The sequence below is a fragment of the Passer domesticus genome, chromosome 9 (genome assembly GCF_036417665.1).
Source record: "Passer domesticus isolate bPasDom1 chromosome 9, bPasDom1.hap1, whole genome shotgun sequence".
In the NCBI taxonomy this organism is placed as follows: Eukaryota; Metazoa; Chordata; class Aves; order Passeriformes; family Passeridae; genus Passer; species Passer domesticus.
In genome coordinates this window covers 45885838-45904604 of record NC_087482.1, presented here as the reverse complement: position 1 = coordinate 45904604, position 18767 = coordinate 45885838, and the positions used below count along the sequence as shown (strand labels likewise).

Here is an 18767-nt window from a genome sequence, read left to right as displayed (position 1 = left end):
GACCTGTGCAGCTCTGTGACCTGTGCATCTCTGTGACCTGTGCAGCTCTGTGACCTGTGCCAGCTCTGTGACCTGTGCAGCTCTGACCTGTGCATCTCTGTGACCTGTGCAGCTCTGTGACCTGGGCATCTCTGTGACCTGTGCCAGCTCTGACCTGTGCAGCTCTGACCTGTGCCAGCTCTGTGACCTGTGCCAGCTCTGTGACCTGTGCAGCTCTGTGACCTGTGCCAGCTCTGTGACCTGTGCCAGCTCTGTGACCTGTGCAGCTCTGACCTGGGCCAGCTCTGTGACCTGTGCCAGCTCTGTGACCTGTGCCAGCTCTGTGACCTGGGCCAGCTCTGTGACCTGTGCAGCTCTGTGACCTGGAGGTGTAACACCCCGCAGAGCCCAGTGACCCCGGGCCATGGGGGCCTCAGCCCTCCAACTCCAGCTGGATTCCCAGCCTGTGACCCAACCCTCAGATGGCCTGGGACACTCCCCAGGCTTTGAGGAGGGGGCTCCTGTTTGGTCTGGGCACGCTGAGATGCTGAGTCCATCTCACTGATGTGCTTTTCACTAGAAGCTCCTGCAGAGCTTCTCGCTCCCAGCCCTTGGGAACCCGCGCTCCTACAGCTCAAGAACAGCCTCTCCTGCACCAGGGATGTGACATTTCCTGTGGAGCGTGTGGGGTTTTATTTTCATAGGAAGAAATAATGGAGTGATTAATTTAGCTGCCCGTGCTCTCAGAAGAAAAGTGCAATAAATCAGTAGGTGGGTGACACCCCGGTCTCTCCCTGTGCCGTCACACCGGCTGCTGTGGCCAGGCTGGCATTTTCTGGCTCCTCTCCGTGCTCTTTTCTTGCCTGGATGGAATTTTTTTAATCTGCTGCAGTATGAAGGTCACTTTCATAGGCTGAATAACATCAAGGAGTTTGGACATCGGGAGGACTGATTGTTCCCCGTGGTTATTTTTAGAGCGATACCTGAGGAAACAAACAGCCCGTGTCCCACGAGCAGAATGAAAATCAGCTGGAAACTTTAAGGAAAAGGCTTTAAGGAAATTTTAAGGAAAAGGCTGAGCCCCTCACCTCCAGGGTCCCCTGGCTCACAGGTGAGTGTGCAGTGCTGAGCTCTGCAACTGCAGCTCCTCACCTGCTTCCAGACACGGTCTGGGGCTCTGGAAAGCTGCTGGAGCCTTTTGGTGCTCAGCACAGCGCGGGCTGGGGCTCTGCTCAGTGAATGCACAGCCCTGCTCTGGCTACAGGTGACTGTCCCTGCACAGCCCCAGCCCTGCTCCGGGTGCAGGTGGCTCTGTCCCTGCACAGCCCTGCTCCGGGTGCAGGTGACTGTCCCTGCACAGCCCTGCTCCGGGTGGCTCTGTCCCTGCACAGCCCTGCTCCGGGTGCAGGTGGCTCTGTCCCTGCACAGCCCCAGCCCTGCTCCGGGTGCAGGTGGCTCTGTCCCTGCACAGCCCTGCTCCGGGTGCAGGTGGCTCTGTCCCTGCACAGCCCCAGCCCTGCTCCGGGTGCAGGTGGCTCTGTGCATGCACAGCCCCAGCCCTGCTCCGGGTGCAGGTGGCTCTGTCCCTGCACAGCCCCAGCCCTGCTCCGGGTGCAGGTGGCTCTGTCCCTGCACAGCCCTGCTCCGGGTGGCTCTGTCCCTGCACAGCCCTGCTCCGGGTGCAGGTGGCTCTGTCCCTGCACAGCCCCGCTCCGGGTGCAGGTGGCTCTGTGCATGCACAGCCCCAGCCCTGCTCCGGGTGGCTCTGTCCCTGCACAGCCCTGCTCCGGGTGCAGGTGGCTCTGTCCCTGCACAGCCCCAGCCCTGCTCCAGGTGCAGGTGGCTCTGTCCCTGCACAGCCCCAGCCCTGCTCCAGGTGCAGGTGGCTCTGTCCCTGCACAGCCCTGCTCCGGGTGGCTCTGTCCCTGCACAGCCCTGCTCCGGGTGGCTCTGTCCCTGCACAGCCCTGCTCCAGGTGCAGGTGGCTCTGTCCCTGCACAGCCCCAGCCCTGCTCCAGGTGCAGGTGGCTCTGTCCCTGCACAGCCCTGCTCCGGGTGGCTCTGTCCCTGCACAGCCCCAGCCCTGCTCCGGGCGGGGCTCTGCTCTGTCCCTGCACAGCCCTGCAGCACCGGCCGGTGTCCCCGGGCACCCGCAGCCCTCCCGGGCGTGTGGCGGCTCCGGGGCGGTCCCGGGCCTGCAGGGCTGTGCCAGCCACACGGGGGGTCAGTGTTGCTCCACGGCAGGGACCGGGCAGGGACCGGGCAGAGCCCCCGGCACCCCTCTGCCCTCCGCGGGCACCGCGGCAAGGCTGCAAGGGCGCTGGCCCGGAGCCAGGATGTGCCCTGAGCCTTCGGTGCCCCTGGCACGGCCTGGCATGGCCGTGAGGATGGTCTGGGCACAGGTGAGTGCAGGGCACGGGTGAGTGCAGGGCAGGTCACACCCCTGCAGCTTCCCTCTCTGCGCTGGGAGCTGCCGGGTGAGGAGGCCAGTGCCACGGGACACCTGTCAGTGCCACGGGATGTATTACAGTGCCCTGGCACACCTGTCAGTGCCACAGGGCACCTGTCTGTCCCCTGGCACAGCTCTCAGTGCCATTACACACCTGTCAGGGCCGTGGCACAGCTGTCAGTGCCATGGGATGTATTACAGTGCCATGGCATATCTGTCAGTGCCATGGGGCACCTGTCAGTGTCATGGGGCACCTGACTGTCCCCTGGCACACCTGCCAGTGCCCTGGCACACCTGCCAGCCCCACGGCACACGTGCCAGCACCATGAACCCTCCCTCCTGCCTGCTGCACGTGTGTGCCCAGGGCTGCTCTGCTGCAGACAGAGGCTTTGGGAAGTGGCTGGCTGTGCCAGCTGGCCGTGCCTGCCCCTGCTGGGGAAGTCACCGAGCCCTGGGGCACTGGGGAGCTGCCCCAGCAAAGGGCTGAGCCTGGCACCAGCCCCAGGCTGTGGGGACCCCCAGCCCCTTGGGGTGCTCATGGGCACCTCACTGCAGTTCTCACTTTCTGGCCTTTTCCTCCTTCTGTGCAGGTAAAACAGTCACAGATCTCTTCTTCCTGTTGCTTTTTGCCTCTGTAATTTGAGGGCGGCTCTTCCCACAGCCTTATCCAGAAGCAGTGCTGGATAATATTTCCTTTTTCAAAGGAAATTCCTTTTCCAGCATTAGCAGGACATTTGTTTGTGTGGCAGTTCCCATTTAGCTTTTGACAAGCTCGGTAGCTGGTCAATTTATTTTACCTTTTAAGTGAAATAATTAATAAAGGGGAAAAACTGCTTTATTTTGCCAGCCCTACAGAGACATTTGCCTTTGTGAAATAATTTTATTTATGACTCCGTTAATGGTTGTGCAGCACAATTTTATGGCTTTGGATTGTGTCCCGTTAGGAGCGGGATTTTGTCACTGAATTTAGATGCAGGAAGTGTGTGTGTGCATAATGCGAGATGCCCGGATCCGCGGCAGCGTGTGACACTGTCCGAGGGTCACACCCGCTGTCCGAGTGTCACACCCGCTGTCCCAGTGTCACACCCGCTGTCCCAGTGGCACATCCGTGCCCCGGTCCTGGCGCAGGGCTGGGCAGCGCTGGGGCAGGAGGGCAGGACGGGGTGGGAGAGGGCTGGGCAGAGCGGGGCCGGACAGGGATGCTGATGCTGGACAGAGCCAGGCAGGGCTGGACAGGGCTGCCCGGGCAGGGATGCTCACGCCGGGCTGGGCAGAGCCGGGCAGAGCCGGGCAGAGCCAGGCAGGGCTGGACAGAGCCGGGCAGAGCCGGGCAGGGCTGCCCGGGCAGGGATGCTCACGCCGGCTGCCCGGACCCCTCGGGATGCAGCTGCAGCCCCGATTCGCTCCCCGGGCCGGCTCCGCTGCGCTCGGAGGTTTCACGGCCAGCGCAGCCGGGAGAATTATTACCGCCCTCCGTTTTATCCAAACAATGATCTTTAAGGCAGGAGAAAAAAAGAGAAGAGACTGTTCTAAAGCTGCTTTGTTTATGCGGCTCCATTAAGTTTGGAATAACAGAGATGGTATCGCGTGTCCGAGGCAGTCACTGTAAAGCATGAATCCGCTGGGGCTGATGATGGCCCGGAGAGCTCAATGAATCCGAGGTTAACTCTGCTGCTCCTGTGCCCCGGGGATGCTCCTGCACGGGCGCTGCCTTCCTGCAGCGCGGGGAGGCTGCCCTCCATCAGATCCCGCATTCCGGACCGACCCGCATTCAGAATCACATTCCAAACAAATCGTTCGTTTTTCCCTGTAAACGCGATGCATCCTCTGGGCAGGGCGGGCGGTGACAGATGGATGCTGAATGTGCCGCTGCTGGAGCCGCGCACAGAGCGAGGGCATCGCCGCGGATCCGCCGAGCTCCGCAGGGCTCCCCGTCCCTGGAGATGCCGTGTTTGTGCGCCCCAAGGGGCAGCGGGGCTTCTGTGCCCGTGCCAGGGCCAGGCAGCTCCAGCTGGGGCCCCTGCCTGGGCAGGACTCCCGGTCAGTGCTGTGTGCCCCCGGTTTTACTGGAAGGGGCAGCTCCGCTGGGCTCTCTGGGGAAGCTGGGGGGATTTGCTGCCTTGGGTCGGTAATCTGCCCCGGCAGGGGCTTGCAGGGGCAGCCTGGTGCTGGGGGCTGAGCTGGGCAGGGGCAGGGATGGGTTATGGTCGGGCAGCTGAGCTCTGCCCTGCTCCAGCCCAGCGCCAGGGCTGAGGTGGGGCAGTGCCCAGGGTCCTTTCTCCAGGGTTTCAGTGGCAGCTGCTGGCTGCTGGGGGTGGTTTTGCTCAGGCATTTGCACGGGGGGGCTGCAGGGCCGGAGAGCACAGCCATGGAAGGGGTGTCAGGGCAGAGGAATCCTGTGAGGTTCAGCAAAAAGCCATTGCTGTCCTGCTGGGAGCTTCCCATTGCCACAAAGCGCCTTCAATGACTCCGTGTCCAGAACACATGCCATCCCTCCCGAGGGATTGGAAGGGCCCAGCCATGCCCCCCACGCTGGTGGGGGCACTGGGGGTGCAGGGCCCCGGGGCTGCAGTGCCCAGACCAGCACAGCTCTGCCCGAGGGGACCTGCAGCTCCCCTGGGTCCTGCAGCTGATGGAGCAGAAGGTTCCCTGTGCCTCTGGAAGGGAGCACAGCCCCTCTCCCTCTGCAGGAGCTAGCAGGAGGCTCTGCAGCCGTGCTGATCCCCATGGAGGTCTCATTTCGGGACTGTTTGTGCCAGAGTCATCTGTTACAAGGCTGTTGAGAAGCTAATGTGGGAGTGCACATAAATTAGGCAGGATTGGCTATTGCCCTTGGAAATTAGGGAGATTTGAACATGGCATTGGAGCTCAGGCATTGGGAAGGAGCCTGGGGGCAGTTTCAGAGGTCTTGAAGAACCTTTCCATTTAGCAGCAGGAGGAGCAGCTGCTGGGGAAGGTGCCAGAGGCTCCTGTTGGGGCAGAGTCAGCAGAGCCAGTTTCAGTCCGAGCTGGCAGCTGGCAGCCCAGCCTCTCCCCGTGGCGCTGGCTCTGGCTGGGCTGGGGTTGGTTTCCCCCAGAGAGGCATATTTGGGGTTTGGGTTGGGATGCAGGGCACTTTCTCTCAGAAGCTGGCTGGGGTGGCTGCCCGTGGCAGCACCAGCCCCTCCTGCCTGCTGGGCACTGCCACAGGCTGTGCAGGGCACGGGCAGCTCTGGGCACCTGCAGCTCTGCATTTGTTCTGGGCTTGCCCAGGTCTCGTTGCAGAGTGCTGGCAGCAGTGCATGAGTGCTTGTGCCACACCAGCAGGGTGTCTCAGTGCCTGGGTTTGTCTCCTGCAGACGTTCCCCATCGCTGTTTTCTGGAAGCTGAGCTCCCCCCGGTGTCAGAGCAGCTCCCAGCTCGCCCTGCCCCCTGCAGCAGCTGAGGGCTGCCCTGCTGCCCCCAGCCCCGGGGCTGCCTCCTGGGGGTGATTTGGGAGCTTGGGTAAACACAGGCAGGTGTTAGGAACAGCCACTGACTACACTTTTTATTTATTTAGACTTTAGTTCTTTGGCAAATGAAAAAGAAATTCTAATTATCAAAGAAATCTCAATTACCAAGTGAAATACCAGCAAAATAATTTTTTAGAAATGTATTGAAAGATTGAGGTGACTGGGGTTATTGTTGTCCCTTTTGCATTTTCAGAGCCCAGGCAGACATTATTTATTAGCACTATTTTTACCATAGCAGTTAATTTTGAATAAACATTAGGATTCTACTCCATCTGATCCTCACTGGAGTGTTGCAATCTCTGCTGCTGCTGCTGTTATAAATGTGATTGCAGATGCAAGAGCTCAGCTAGAACATACCGTCTTCACACACAGGAAAGAGAAGGTTTCACAGGAAAAATGCCAGTAAGCCAGAAGACCAAAATAAGCCCTAAGTGTGATGGTTTGATTTTCCGTGCTCTCTGTCAAAACCAATTCTTTGGCCGATTTCTGGCTTCCACTTAATTCCAGGCTGCACCGTGCCCTTGGTGCTGAGGGCAGCCTGAGCACTGAGGAGCACCCTGAGCACTGAGGAGCACCCTGCAGCCCTGGGGGAGCCCGTGCTGCTCCCTGCTCCCCTCACTGCTGGCTCCGGGGGCTCCTGCCAGTCCCAGTCCCAGCCCCAATCCCAGTCCCAGTCCCAGCCCCAATCCCAGTCCCAATCCCAATCCCAGCCCCAATCCCAATCCCAGTCCCAATCCCAATCCCAATCCCAATCCCAATCCCAGTCCCAATCCCAATCCCAGCCCCAATCCCAGTCCCAATCCCAATCCCAATCCCAGTCCCAATCCCAATCCCAATCCCAGCCCCAATCCCACTCCCAGCCCCAATCCCAGTCCCAGCCCCAATCCCAGCCCCAATCCCAGTCCCAGCCCCAATCCCAATCCCAGTCCCAGCCCCAATCCCAGCCCCAATCCCAATCCCAATCCCAGCCCCAATCCCAGTCCCAATCCCAATCCCAGTCCCAATCCCAATCCCAATCCCAGCCCCAATCCCAATCCCAGTCCCAGCCCCAATCCCAATCCCAGTCCCAGCCCCAATCCCAGCCCCAATCCCAGTCCCAGCCCCAGTCCCAGCCCCAATCCCAGTCCCAATCCCAATCCCAGCCCCAATCCCAGTCCCAGCCCCAATCCCAGCCCCAGTCCCAGCCCCAATCCCAGTCCCAATCCCAGTCCCAGCCCCAATCCCAGTCCCAGCTCTCTCACCCTGGGTTCACCCCTCCCCTCGGCACTGGCTGAAGGTTTCTCACTAACAGTCGCATCTTTGGGGAGAGCTGGGGTGGCTCTCTCCCTTTTAGAGCAAGCCGTTCTCCCGTTGTTTTTGGCAAACCCTTGGCTCCGGGCTTTGAGAGTCCAGGGCACAAAGAGTGGGGGCATTTTATCCTGAACAGCAGAAGGTGCCCCCCAAAGCCGCCCCATCCGTATATTCACCCAGGAATGCATGGACGGGTGTGTGCTCACAGAGGGGCTGCAGCTGCTCTGGGGTCCAGCCCGGGGTTCAGCCTGCGCAGCTTTCCCTGTTTGAGGGGTGGAGAGGCAGCCCCGGAGCCCCGGCAGCCGGGCATGAAACCTCAGGGACCCTGAGCCACGGGGTGGCCCTGCAGCTGCAGGGCTGGCACTGGGGGGCAGGGGAGGCACACAGGGGGCTGCAGGGGCTGCAGGGGGCTGCAAGGGGCTGCAGGGGCTGCAAGGGGGGTGGAGGGATGGAGGGAAGGGGTGAGGGGATGAGAGAATTCAGGGATGAGGGGAGATGGGGAGAGGAAGGGAAGGGATGAGGGGAGATGGGGAGAAGGGAGACAAGGGATGAGGGGAGATGGGGAGAAAAATAAGAGATGAGGGGAGATGGGGAGAAGGGAATTCAGGGATGAGGGGAGATGGGGAGAGGGGAATTCAGGGATGAGGGGTGGTGGGGAGAGGGGAATTCAGGGATGAGGGGTGGTGGGGAGAGGGGAATTCAGGGGTGAGGGGAGATGGGGAGAAGGGAATTCAGGGGTGATGGGTGGTCACCCCGAATGCTGTGGGTGCAGGGGCAGCAGCCGTGGCCAGGCTGAACCTCTGTCCTGTCCCCCATGCCAGGCCAGCAGTGACCTGTGGCTCACAGCCACCCCCTCCCCTGGGGAGGGCTGCACCTCAGGCTGTGCCCTTTGGGGTGCCCACACGGCACCGGCAGGGCAGGGAGGGACAATGGGGAGCTGTTCCCCCGAGCCACCAACAGCAGGGCCCAGACAGTTTGGACAAGCTGTCGAAGCTCTCCAAGCAGCCTAAATAATCACCAGGCCAGATTCCTGCCGGCCCCAGCAGTTGCTGTGGCTGTTCCGAAACAAATACAAACCCAGTTTGCTCTCGGAGTCATTCTCGAAGCACGAGATAAACTTCATCCCTTCCAGAGCTGCTGCCAGAGGCCGAGCAGTGACCCCCGAGACACCCCCGGCCCTGCCTGGGCCGGGCTGGCCCCGCAGGGACCGTCCTGGGCTCCAAAGCCAGCCCTGCTCCCGTGCTCAGCCGTGTCCCACCCCGCAGCAGTGCTGCCATCACCCCCCCAATCCATCCCCCAGCCAAGGGCGGGAGCACCCTGGGGTGAAGGGACACGAGGAACCGAGGGACTGGCACCCAGAGCCCTGTGTCACCTCAGGACTGGCACCCAGAGCTGTGTGTCACCTCAGGGACTGGCACCCAGAGCTGTGTCACCTCAGGACTGGCACCCAGGGCTGTGTCACCTCAGGGGACTGGCACCCAGAGCCCTGTGTCACCTCAGGACTGGCACCCAGAGCTGTGTCACCTCAGGGACTGGCACCCAGAGCTGTGTGTCATCTCAGGACTGGCACCCAGAGCTGTGTGTCATCTCAGGACTGGCACCCAGAGCTGTGTGTCACCTCAGGGACTGGCACCCAGGGCTGTGTGTCACCTCAGGAGTGGCACCCAGAGCTGTGTGTCATCTCAGGACTGGCACCCAGAGCTGTGTGTCATCTCAGGACTGGCACCCAGAGCTGTGTGTCACCTCAGGGACTGGCACCCAGAGCTGTGTGTCACCTCAGGACTGGCACCCAGAGCTGTGTCACCTCAGGGACTGGCACCCAGAGCTGTGTGTCATCTCAGGACTGGCACCCAGAGCTGTGTGTCATCTCAGGACTGGCACCCAGAGCTGTGTGTCACCTCAGGGACTGGCACCCAGGGCTGTGTGTCACCTCAGGAGTGGCACCCAGAGCTGTGTGTCATCTCAGGACTGGCACCCAGAGCTGTGTGTCATCTCAGGACTGGCACCCAGAGCTGTGTGTCACCTCAGGGACTGGCACCCAGAGCTCTGTGTCACCTCAGGAGTGGCACCCAGAGCTGTGTGTCATCTCAGGACTGGCACCCAGAGCTGTGTGTCACCTCAGGACTGGCACCCAGGGCTGTGTGTCACCTCAGGACTGGCACCCAGAGCTGTGTGTCACCTCCCGGTGCCGCCTGTGGGCCGGAGTCCGGCCCTTCCTGGCAGGTTTAATAGAACTCCAACTATATTTAGATGAAAACGAAATCCGTTCTTGGCGGGCACGGGGGTTTTGGTGCCTGGTGAATGAGCAGGAGCTCTGACAGGAAGCTCTCACATTCCTGGGGCTGTGCTGGGCAGGGAGGGGCCCTGCCCGCCCGTGCTGGGCACAGAGCGCTGCCCGTGCTGGTAAGAATAGCTGCACTCTGCATTTATTTATAATAATGAATGGTATTTATTATTAGTGCTGCATGGGAATGGCAGAGCGGCCCGGGTGCTGCCACCCTCAGCCTGTGTGTCTGGGAGGGCACAGGAGCCTGGCTGGGCTGTCACGGGGCTCCCTGGGGACAGCACCTGAGCGTGGCCATGCCAGCGCTGTCACGCGGGATGCTCGGGGCCCTTTCCTGAACTTCTCCTTGTGCCCAGGACCTCCCAGAGCCCGCTCCTGAGCACACCCCCCCCGTGCTGTGCAGCTGCCAGGGGTGCAGATGGCACGAGGAGCTGCAGCTGGGGCACAGCTGAGGCTGGCATTGAGCTGGCTGCTCCTCCAGAGTCAGCAAAGGAGCAAATTCTGCTGGGAGAGCCCAGATCTTCCCTCACCGCCTCCCTGGACCTGCGGGGTTTGTAAATCAAATTCAACCTTCTGACCTAAATTCAATTTCACCCAATAGACATGGCAACGTGGCAGTGCCCACGCTGCCAGCCCAGCTCCTGCTCGGTGCCAGGGCGTGCAGCATCACACAGGGAGGGCTTGGCTGGGCTCCCCTGTGGAATCCCCCTGCAGCCCCATCCTTCCCGGGGCGCTGAGCACGCCAGGATGCCCCAAAGGGCTCCTGCACTGCAGCTTCCCCTGCTGCAGTTCCCCCCTTTGGCTTCCAGCCCTTTAAAATCACATTTCTTCCACTGCCCACAACAGGTTCCTTGCTGTGTGTTGAAGAGCCAAAGCCATGCTGAAGGAACTCCCCAAAAACTCTTCCCAGGAAAGAAGTTCTCATGGCCTGACGTGTCTCTGTGAGCTCTGGGGTCCCTCCCACGCTGCCCTGTGGCGTTTGGGGACGAAGGAGCTCTGCTCATTTCCTCCCATCCTCCCGGGTCCTGCAGGGGCTGTTCCAGCCCTGGGACTCGCGGGCTCTGGGCTCTCCACATGGTAATATCACCCCTGGCTTCAGAGCTTGCTGCTCCCCAGTCCAGCTCCCATTTTAGGACATATTTTCCCCAAATTGCTGCCTTATTTGGCCTTTCCCCTGTGGTTCTGGTGACATCACCCAGCAGGCAGTTGGTTCCAGGGCCACCACCCCGTGGGACCCCGTGAGGAGCTGCCCTGGGGAGGAGGGGGACAGCAGGGCCTGGGCTGGAGGGTGGCACTGAGGGAAGGAGCTCTGAGCCTCCCCCAGAGATGCCAACTGCTCTGGCTGGCACGGGGCAGGGGACAGCGCCCTGCCTCCTGCCCAGGCACAGGGGTGGGCTTGAGGGTCACCCACGGAACCTGTCCCTCGTGCCTGTCCCTCGTGCCTGTCACTCGTGTCTGTCCCTCGTGCCTGTCCCTCGTGTCTGTCACTGGTGTCTGTCACTGGTGTCTGTCACTGGTGTCTGTCCCTCATGTCTGTCACTCGTGTCTGTCACTCGTGTCTGTCCCTCGTGTCTGTCACTGGTGTCTGTCCCTCGTGCCTGTCCCTCGTGTCTGTCCCTCGTGTCTGTCACTGGTGTCTGTCCCTCGTGTCTGTCACTCGTGTCTATCCCTCGTGCCTGTCCCTCGTGCCTGTCCCTCGTGTCTGTCACTGGTGTCTGTCACTCGTGTCTGTCACTCGTGTCTGTCCCCACGGGTGTCCACAAGCTGCTCTGTGCAGAGGGGACACTGCTCTGAGGATGTGACAGTGCCACCGTGTGTGTCCCAGTCACTCACCCCGCAGCAGGCTCTGTCCCCCCGAGCTGCCCCCGAGCCCTGCCCTGCTCTTCCCCTGCCCGTGCTCCCATCCCAGCAGGACGTGGAAAACCACACAAAGAAACCTCCTGGTTTCCCTGCTCTGGAACTTTCACCTTGCCCTGTCCCGAATTCCCAGCCCAGCTCGTCTCCCTCTGGCTGAAGCCCTGCTATAAAAACCTTCTGTGCCAAGAGCCAGTTGGAAATAAAAACTTATTCTGAAAAATCACATGGAGGGGATTTCTCTGGGTTAGGGATATTCCTGATTGCTTAAATGCAAACGAAACAAAACTGGCATATGAATGGTTCTTCAGGGATAATTAATTTTGCTGCATTTAAGAATGAATCTGAGCCACTTTTTTATCAGGAGTGGTGCTGCCAGCTTGTGCTGCTGGAGTTTCTGGGGCAGAATGGCTGAGGAATGTGGAGTTTTGGGTGTCCCTTGGCTGGGCCAGGACAGGGCCTGCATTTTCCAGGGTAAACTGCTCTGAGAACTGATTCATAATGAGAACTAAGTCAGAATTGTATATGTTATTTTTATTTCTAATTTTCTATACTGATTTTCTATACTTTTTCTATGCAAAACCATAATGACAATCTCTATCTGAGGCAGGGTTCATGAAGCAGCAGCAGGAATTGTGCTCATCCCTTTGGGAACTCCACAGGGGTTGGAGCTCCCTTGACTTTTTGCATCTATTTTTGACATGGAACCTCTCAGATGGTGAGGACATCAGCTGGCCACGCTCGTCCTGTGCTGTGGAAAACAAGGAAATGGCTCTTCCACGTGGGAAGGGAAGGAGCAAAGGCCCCACAGGTGGCTGCAAGGGTGCATGTGGCTGCAGGGGGCCCGAGGGGCAGTGACTGGCACTGGCTCCATGGCTGCAGAAGGCTGATCAATCCCTTATTGTTCTGTACTCATTAATAACCCTCAGCCTTACACAGTCTGATACAGGGGGTCCCAGCTGGTCCTTCAATGCAAACACCACCACCAGTGGCCAGCCAAGAGCCCACCCCTGGCAAACAAATCTCAGAGCACACTGCATGGTGCACAGCTCCAGGGGCAGCCAGTGAAGGTGAGAAGTGTTTCTCCCTCTTTTCTCTGGTCCTCTCACAGCCCTCCCCAGGGAAAGTTGTGCCTGCTGCTCTCTGTGCAGAGAGCTGCTGCCACAGGCACAAGAATTGTTTAGGCACTAAGAACACATGAAATAAATTGAATTTCATTTTAGGAATAAGGAGGAAAATCCAGGGAGGCTCTGAGACAAATCTGGGACCGTGTGAGAGTTGCAGTTAATTGTAGTGTTTCAGATGTGGGTTTTTTACCATTTGGAATTTATTTTCCCAGAATTGGGATCTCTTTTGGAGAGCTGTGACTGGGGCTCGCACACCGCTTTGAATTTGATACTTCAGAAGTAGCTGGGGTTCCACACCCAGCTCAGCTGAATGCCAGGAAATGTGGATTTCTGTCAGCGTTCATTTCCACAGGCCTCGTCTGCGTGGCTCCTCCCTGCAGCTCATTCCCAGAGGAACAGGCACGGAATCCCGAGGACAGGAGCCCCAGGCTGAGGGTGCAGCACGTGCAGCTGTTCCTGCTGAGCCAGATGTTCCAGCAGGGCTCATGCATTCCTCTGCAGCCCTGGAAGGGCTGAGGTGGACATTGCCTCTGCACAGGGACCCAAGCAGCTGAACAGGCACCGGCCACTGAGTAAAGGTCTCTTTTATGAACCAAGGCCATTAAAGCTCTGCCAAGGCCTTCCCTTGAGGCTGCCTAAATAAATTCCCTGGGACTGACAGCCTTGCAGGGCAGCCCTGTGAGTGAGAGGGACTCAGCTCCTTCCTCCTGGGTGTGCAGCTCTGAATGCACGCGGGCAGCAAAGGTCATTTTTCAAATCCAAGCAAAACTTGTGGCAGTTTTTCTTTTCTGGTGACTTTACAGGGACTAAATGTATTCTGGAAATCTCCAAATCTCCAAGTGGCCTTTAATTAACTAATATTGATAAACTGACTGTGCCTAATGATGGGGGGTTTTCCCAAAGTTCCTGGCTTTGGGATGGAGCTTCCTGCAGCAGGAGGAGCACAGGGCTGTGCCAGGCAGTGACTGGTGCCACTGTGGTAGGGCAGAGGAGGGATCCTGGAATCACAGCATGGTTCTGGTTGGAAAGGACCTTAAAGCTCATCTTGGTGTGGGGCTACAGCCCCTTTTTGAGGGGAAAAGAGCCCAAGAGCTCTCCCTGTGCTTCCTGCAGCCCTGCACACACACTTATGTGTGTGGACACAAACCAAAACTGAACCTTTTGCTCCTCTGCCTGTAATTGCCCAGCACTGCCTGCAGCTGCAGGGGCTCCTGTGGGACAGACACAGCCCTGGGCTCGAGTCCTTCTCCTGGGGCTGTTTCCAGGCCTCGAGGTGCCAAACCACAGCTCCCAGTGGGAGCAACAGCGAGGGAGGGAACAGGACCCAAACCAGGGGACAGGACCCAAATTGAGGGGACAGGACCCAAACTGGGGGGACAGGACCCAAATAGAGGGGACAGGACCCAAACTGTGGGGACAGGACCCAAACTGGGGGGACAGGACCCAAACGGGGGGGACAGGACCCAAACCAGGGGACAGGACCCAAATCGAGGGAACAGGACCCAAACTGGGGGGACAGGACCCAAACTGGGGGGACAGCGTGGCCCCTGCCCTGTGACTCAGGGGCCAAAGGGGACAGGCTGGGACCACTGGTGCCAACTGGATGGGAACAGCTGGGTGAAACATCTGGATGGAACATCTGGATGGAACAGCTGGATGGGAACAGCTGGATGGGACAGCTGGATGGGACAGCTGGATGGGAACAGGTGGATGGGACAGCTGGATGGGACAGCTGGATGGAACAGCTGGATGGAACAGCTGGATGGAATTGCTGGATGGGACAGCTGGATGGAACAGCTGGATGGAACAGCTGGAGGCCTTCCTCACCCCCTGCCAGCCAGGGCTACCTGAGGGCAGCAGAGCCCCATGAATATTCAGAGCACAGCTCTCAACCTCAGGCTCTTTCTTTACGTTGAGACAGAAAACACCAGTTTTTGCAGAGCCACTCCTAGTATTTTGCCTGAGCAGCCCAATTGTTTTCTCCTCAGCCCCAAGGGTTCTGTGCTGCGGGCAGAGGCAGGCACTCCCGTGCCGAGGTTGAGGTGTGCTTTGTTAAATCCCCAGTGCTGGTGTCGGGGAGCCAGGCAGTGCCTGCAGGCTGGGCAGGGCTGGGGCACAGCCAGGCTCGGCTGAGCCCAGCAGTGCTGCTGTGTTTTAGCACTGTCCAAATAGGAACTCTGCCCGGAGGATGTGGAGGTGTGTGCTTGACATGTCAGCACCCGGAGCAGGCGCTGCCAGGCCCAGCATCCCCCACAGCTCCCGAGGGCAGCCTGGGCTCTGAGCTCGGGGAAAGGCGGGCAGCACAGCCCGGGACACGGGGGTGTCACAGCACAGGCTCTGGCTGCAGCACGGCCAGCACTGACACAGGGCACTGCCCGGGGCTGGCCCTGCACCAGTCCTTCTCTGGAGCCACATGAAATGCAGTTCCTGCTGCTCCTGGTTTGCTCCAGGTGATCTCAGCATTTTTTGGAACATTTTTTGAAATCGAGCAACGATCTACAAAACCCTCACTGTGGTAATTTTGGTGACTTGGCTGAAGAAAGGGAGTTGAAAAGTAAACTCAACTCAAATTAGATTTATAGAATCATAACCTCACTTTTTACAGAAGGACACACAGCCACGGGGGCTTTCCTTAGCTGTGCCCTGAAGCAGCAGCTGCTGCAGGTCTCAGGAAGTTTCCACTGAAATGCACCCGCACTTCATGAATAGTTGCTTTTTCACCTCTACATTCTTCTCTCTGGGGCTTTTAAGCAAGTTTTATTGTAGTGTTTATACAGCCAACTCACTCTGCCCTTGGTTTATGTTTTTCTCGCCTGCAGCCACTGAATTTTGAGGTTTATTAGTTACAGGTATCTGAAATCACATTTTTTTAGAATTGACTGCCTAATAAAGCCCCTTAAAAGTTTCTGTTTGAGGCGATTGTCCTCCACCCCAGGATCAGGTTCCCACTGAGTTATACCCAGGATCAACAACTTCTTTGTGGCTGTTTGTTACCAGCGAGGGAAGCAACAACAATCCCATCGGTGCCAATAACCAGGTCTGCACAATTCACTGGAGAAGTATCCAAAGAGCTGCCCTTGGAAACAAACTGTGAAGGAGGAGGGTGATTGTTTCCTGGCCCGGATGATGCAGACCAGCCCCAGCAGAGCAGAGCAAGCCCCCCGCCGGGGCTCTGCCTCCCCCCAAGGCAGGCTCTGCGGGCAGTGAGAGCCGCTGCAGCTCCCCCACACGAGGATGCTCTGCACAGCTCCACAAGCACAGGGGGTGCAGGGCTGGCTCAGGCTGCCCTCCCCATCTGTGCCCCAAATCCCTCCTAGCCACTGCCCCTGAGGGCAGGGCTCCTTCCACACGGCCCAGTGCCAAGGAAGAGAGAAATAAAGCTCGGTGCCCAGGTGTTTTCCATAGGCCAGGGAAACTTGTTAAACACCTCAGACCTCCCTCCCTTCTGCCTGGAGAGACCCGTGCGGGGCACGGCTGGCACTGAGCCTTGCTGGGATGCCAGCCCTGTTCCTCTGCTGTCCCCCAGCCCTGGGTGGCAGCTCTTTAACACTGAGTCACTGTCCCCCTCTCACTGGCACTGAGAGCTTTCTCTTATTCACAGAAACTGAATTTCAGGTTTAATAGTTTGTTTTGGCCTGAATGTTACAGATATTCACAGTGACTGAAGGGCTCTGCCCTCCCTCTCAGGATGTGAGCTCGGTGCAGGCACCGCTCACTCCTCACTGGTTCCCCCCAGCAGGTGAAGCCCCCTGAGCTCAGCTCAGGGCACAGAAACCTCCCTGGCTGGGGGCAGCCCCTCCTGGCCTGGGGGGGATGGCCCTGGGGTCAGGGGGATGTGGGGCTGGGTCAGGGGGATGTGGGGATAACCTGGGGTCAGGGGGATGTGGGGATAACCTGGGGTCAGGGGGATGTGGGGCTGGGTCAGGGGGATGTGGGGATGGCCCTGGGGTCGGGGGGATGTGGGGCTGGGTCAGGGGGATGTGGGGGTAACCTGGGGGGTCAGGGGGATGTGGGGATGGCCCTGGTGCCAGGAGGATGTGGGCAGGAGGGTGACCCACGAGCAGCCACTGCCCTCACTGCTCCTCCCTGCTTCCATCTCCACATCACAGACACATGGCCCCTTTCTCTGCCTAGAACATTTCTTAAAAAAAAGGGGGACCACAAATGAGACAGCACTGCAAATATTTGCAGATTCAGAGCAGTTAAGCTCTGAAAAACTTCAGCTTGCAAAACATTTGCTGAAATGTGGCTTCTGCCCAGGCAGTGGTTATTTCGTTATTTCCCTGCAGGGAGGCTTTGCCCTCCCTCTCTCCCACCCCTGCTCCTGGCTGCGTTGGCAGTGGGGGAGCAGGTGAAGGATTTTTGTAACCAAAAGTACTTTACTGAAAGCTTTAGGAACATTTAAATGTACTGTCAGTGGTATTTAGAACAACGACACAGAACGCTCGAGTTGAAATTGGAGCTGGATGCTCACACAGGAGGCACAAATTCCCTGTGCTCCTGCCCTGGCCACCCCAGGACATGAAGGGCTTTGTCCTTTGCAGCCCCACAAGTTAAAACACTGTCCTTGCTGGGGAGGCTCAGCCCATGCCCTCCTGAATTTCAGTTCCAGTACCAACACTAAAGGCTCCCATATGTTTCGAGCTGTTTGATGCATTAATTTCACGCTTCTGCTCCCGACGCTGGAGAGCACAGGATTTTGTTAAGCTGTTTAATTGCAGTAAATTTCTTTAGCAGACAGTATTTTACGAGCTGCAGAAATACCTGCAAGGCTTGAGCAGGTGCCAGCAGTCCCAGAGTCTGAAGTGTGTGCTGGAGCAGGGACTTGCACAAGTCACAGTTTATAGATCACAAAATCACAGCTCAGCCCTGGGCTGCCACTGCCCCTCGTGCACAGTCCCTCTGCAGCTCTCTTGGGGCCCCCTTACGCCTGGAAGGTACCTACAAGGTCTCCCTGGAGTCTTTCATTGTGCATAAAGTGAACTTGGCCCCTGTTCTGTCAGAGAGGGCGCTGGGCATGAGCCAGCCCTGCCCTCGCAGCCCCAGAAGCCCTGCTGTCCCCGTGCCTCTGCTCTGAGTTTGCCCAAGCTCCCAGCCGTGCTCTGCAGCCCAGCACCAGCTCTCTCACTGCCACCGCTGGGGCTCAGCTGGTTTTCAACCTGCCTGGGGTGGAGGGGATCCCCCTTTCCCCCAGAGCTCCCCAGGCAGGGCACAGGGGAGGTTTACCACAGAACCAGGGTCTGCTGAAGACCCCACCTCTGAAGAGCTCACGTGCCCATGTGGATCCCCAAACACACAGGAGTGGCACCACGGGGGCTGGCAGAGAGCTCACCCCTCTGTGCACCCCAGCCCCGGCTCCTGCAGGACCCCAGGGTCCCCACGCAGGGGCTGTGCCAGGGCTGCTGCTGGCACAGCGGGCACCAGGAGCGGCTCTGTGCCACCCAGCTGTGCCACCCAGCTGTGCAGGGCCACAGCTCACCTGCAGCAGGTCCGGCCCCACCCAGCTCCCACCTCCGAGTTATCCCACACAGGTGAGTTACTCCAACACCCACGAAACAGGGCAGGCCTGGAGCAGAAACCAGAGGTGCTGAGCAGAAACCAGAGGCGCTGAGCAGAAACCAGAGGTGCTGAGCAGAAACCAGAGGTGCTGAGCAGAAACCAGAGGTGCTGAGCAGAAACTAGAGGTGCTGAGCAGAAACCAGAGGTGCTGAGCAGAAACTAGAGGTGCTGAGCAGAAACCAGAGGCACCGAGCAGAAACCAGAGGTGCTGAGCAGAAGGAGCCCCCCGCAGCTGTGACTCCCTGGACACTCACCTCGGCGAGGAAACATTCCAGTTCTCTGGCAAACCACGAGGAGAGAGGACAACAGGGCAGACTGGGCACAGACACCTGCCAGCCTGGGCTGCCTGAGGTTGCCAGGGAGTAGCAGAAGCATCACTTGGTGTAGGGAACAAATAACACCCAAAGGGACTCGGGATAGAGCCAGGCCTGCGAGGCAATAGCAGAGCTGTGGGACAGGGAGCAGGGCAGAGCCCCGGGCAAGGGACAGCTCCCTGGCACCTGGAAAGGTCACTGAGGTATTGCAGGGAAAAAGGGACAGTGCAGCATTCGGGGACACACACACACACACACACACTCTGCCCCCGAGACAGCTGATAAAGCTGTTTTCCACAAAATTCTTTACATTCCAGTTGCGGGTGGCAGCTCCTGAGTCAGCCAGTGCCCAGGCAGAGCCTGCCCTGCCCCTCTGACCAGGGTGAACCCCTCGCCCTGTGTGCCCACTCCTTGGTTTTG

At 58.8% G+C, this 18767-nt stretch overlaps 2 long non-coding RNA genes across 2 annotated transcripts; both read left to right on the top strand.

The window, feature by feature from the left end:
• The first annotated feature begins 389 nt into the window (after positions 1 to 389).
• On the top strand, positions 390 to 10751 carry LOC135308246 (uncharacterized). The gene is made up of 3 exons (XR_010368782.1): positions 390 to 750; positions 955 to 1090; positions 10340 to 10751. It is a non-coding gene; the product is annotated as an uncharacterized LOC135308246 (long non-coding RNA).
• Positions 10752 to 17665: 6914 nt separating this feature from the next.
• LOC135308245 (uncharacterized) lies at positions 17666 to 18416 on the top strand. The gene is made up of 2 exons (XR_010368781.1): positions 17666 to 18058; positions 18239 to 18416. It is a non-coding gene; the product is annotated as an uncharacterized LOC135308245 (long non-coding RNA).
• Positions 18417 to 18767: the final 351 nt, after the last annotated feature.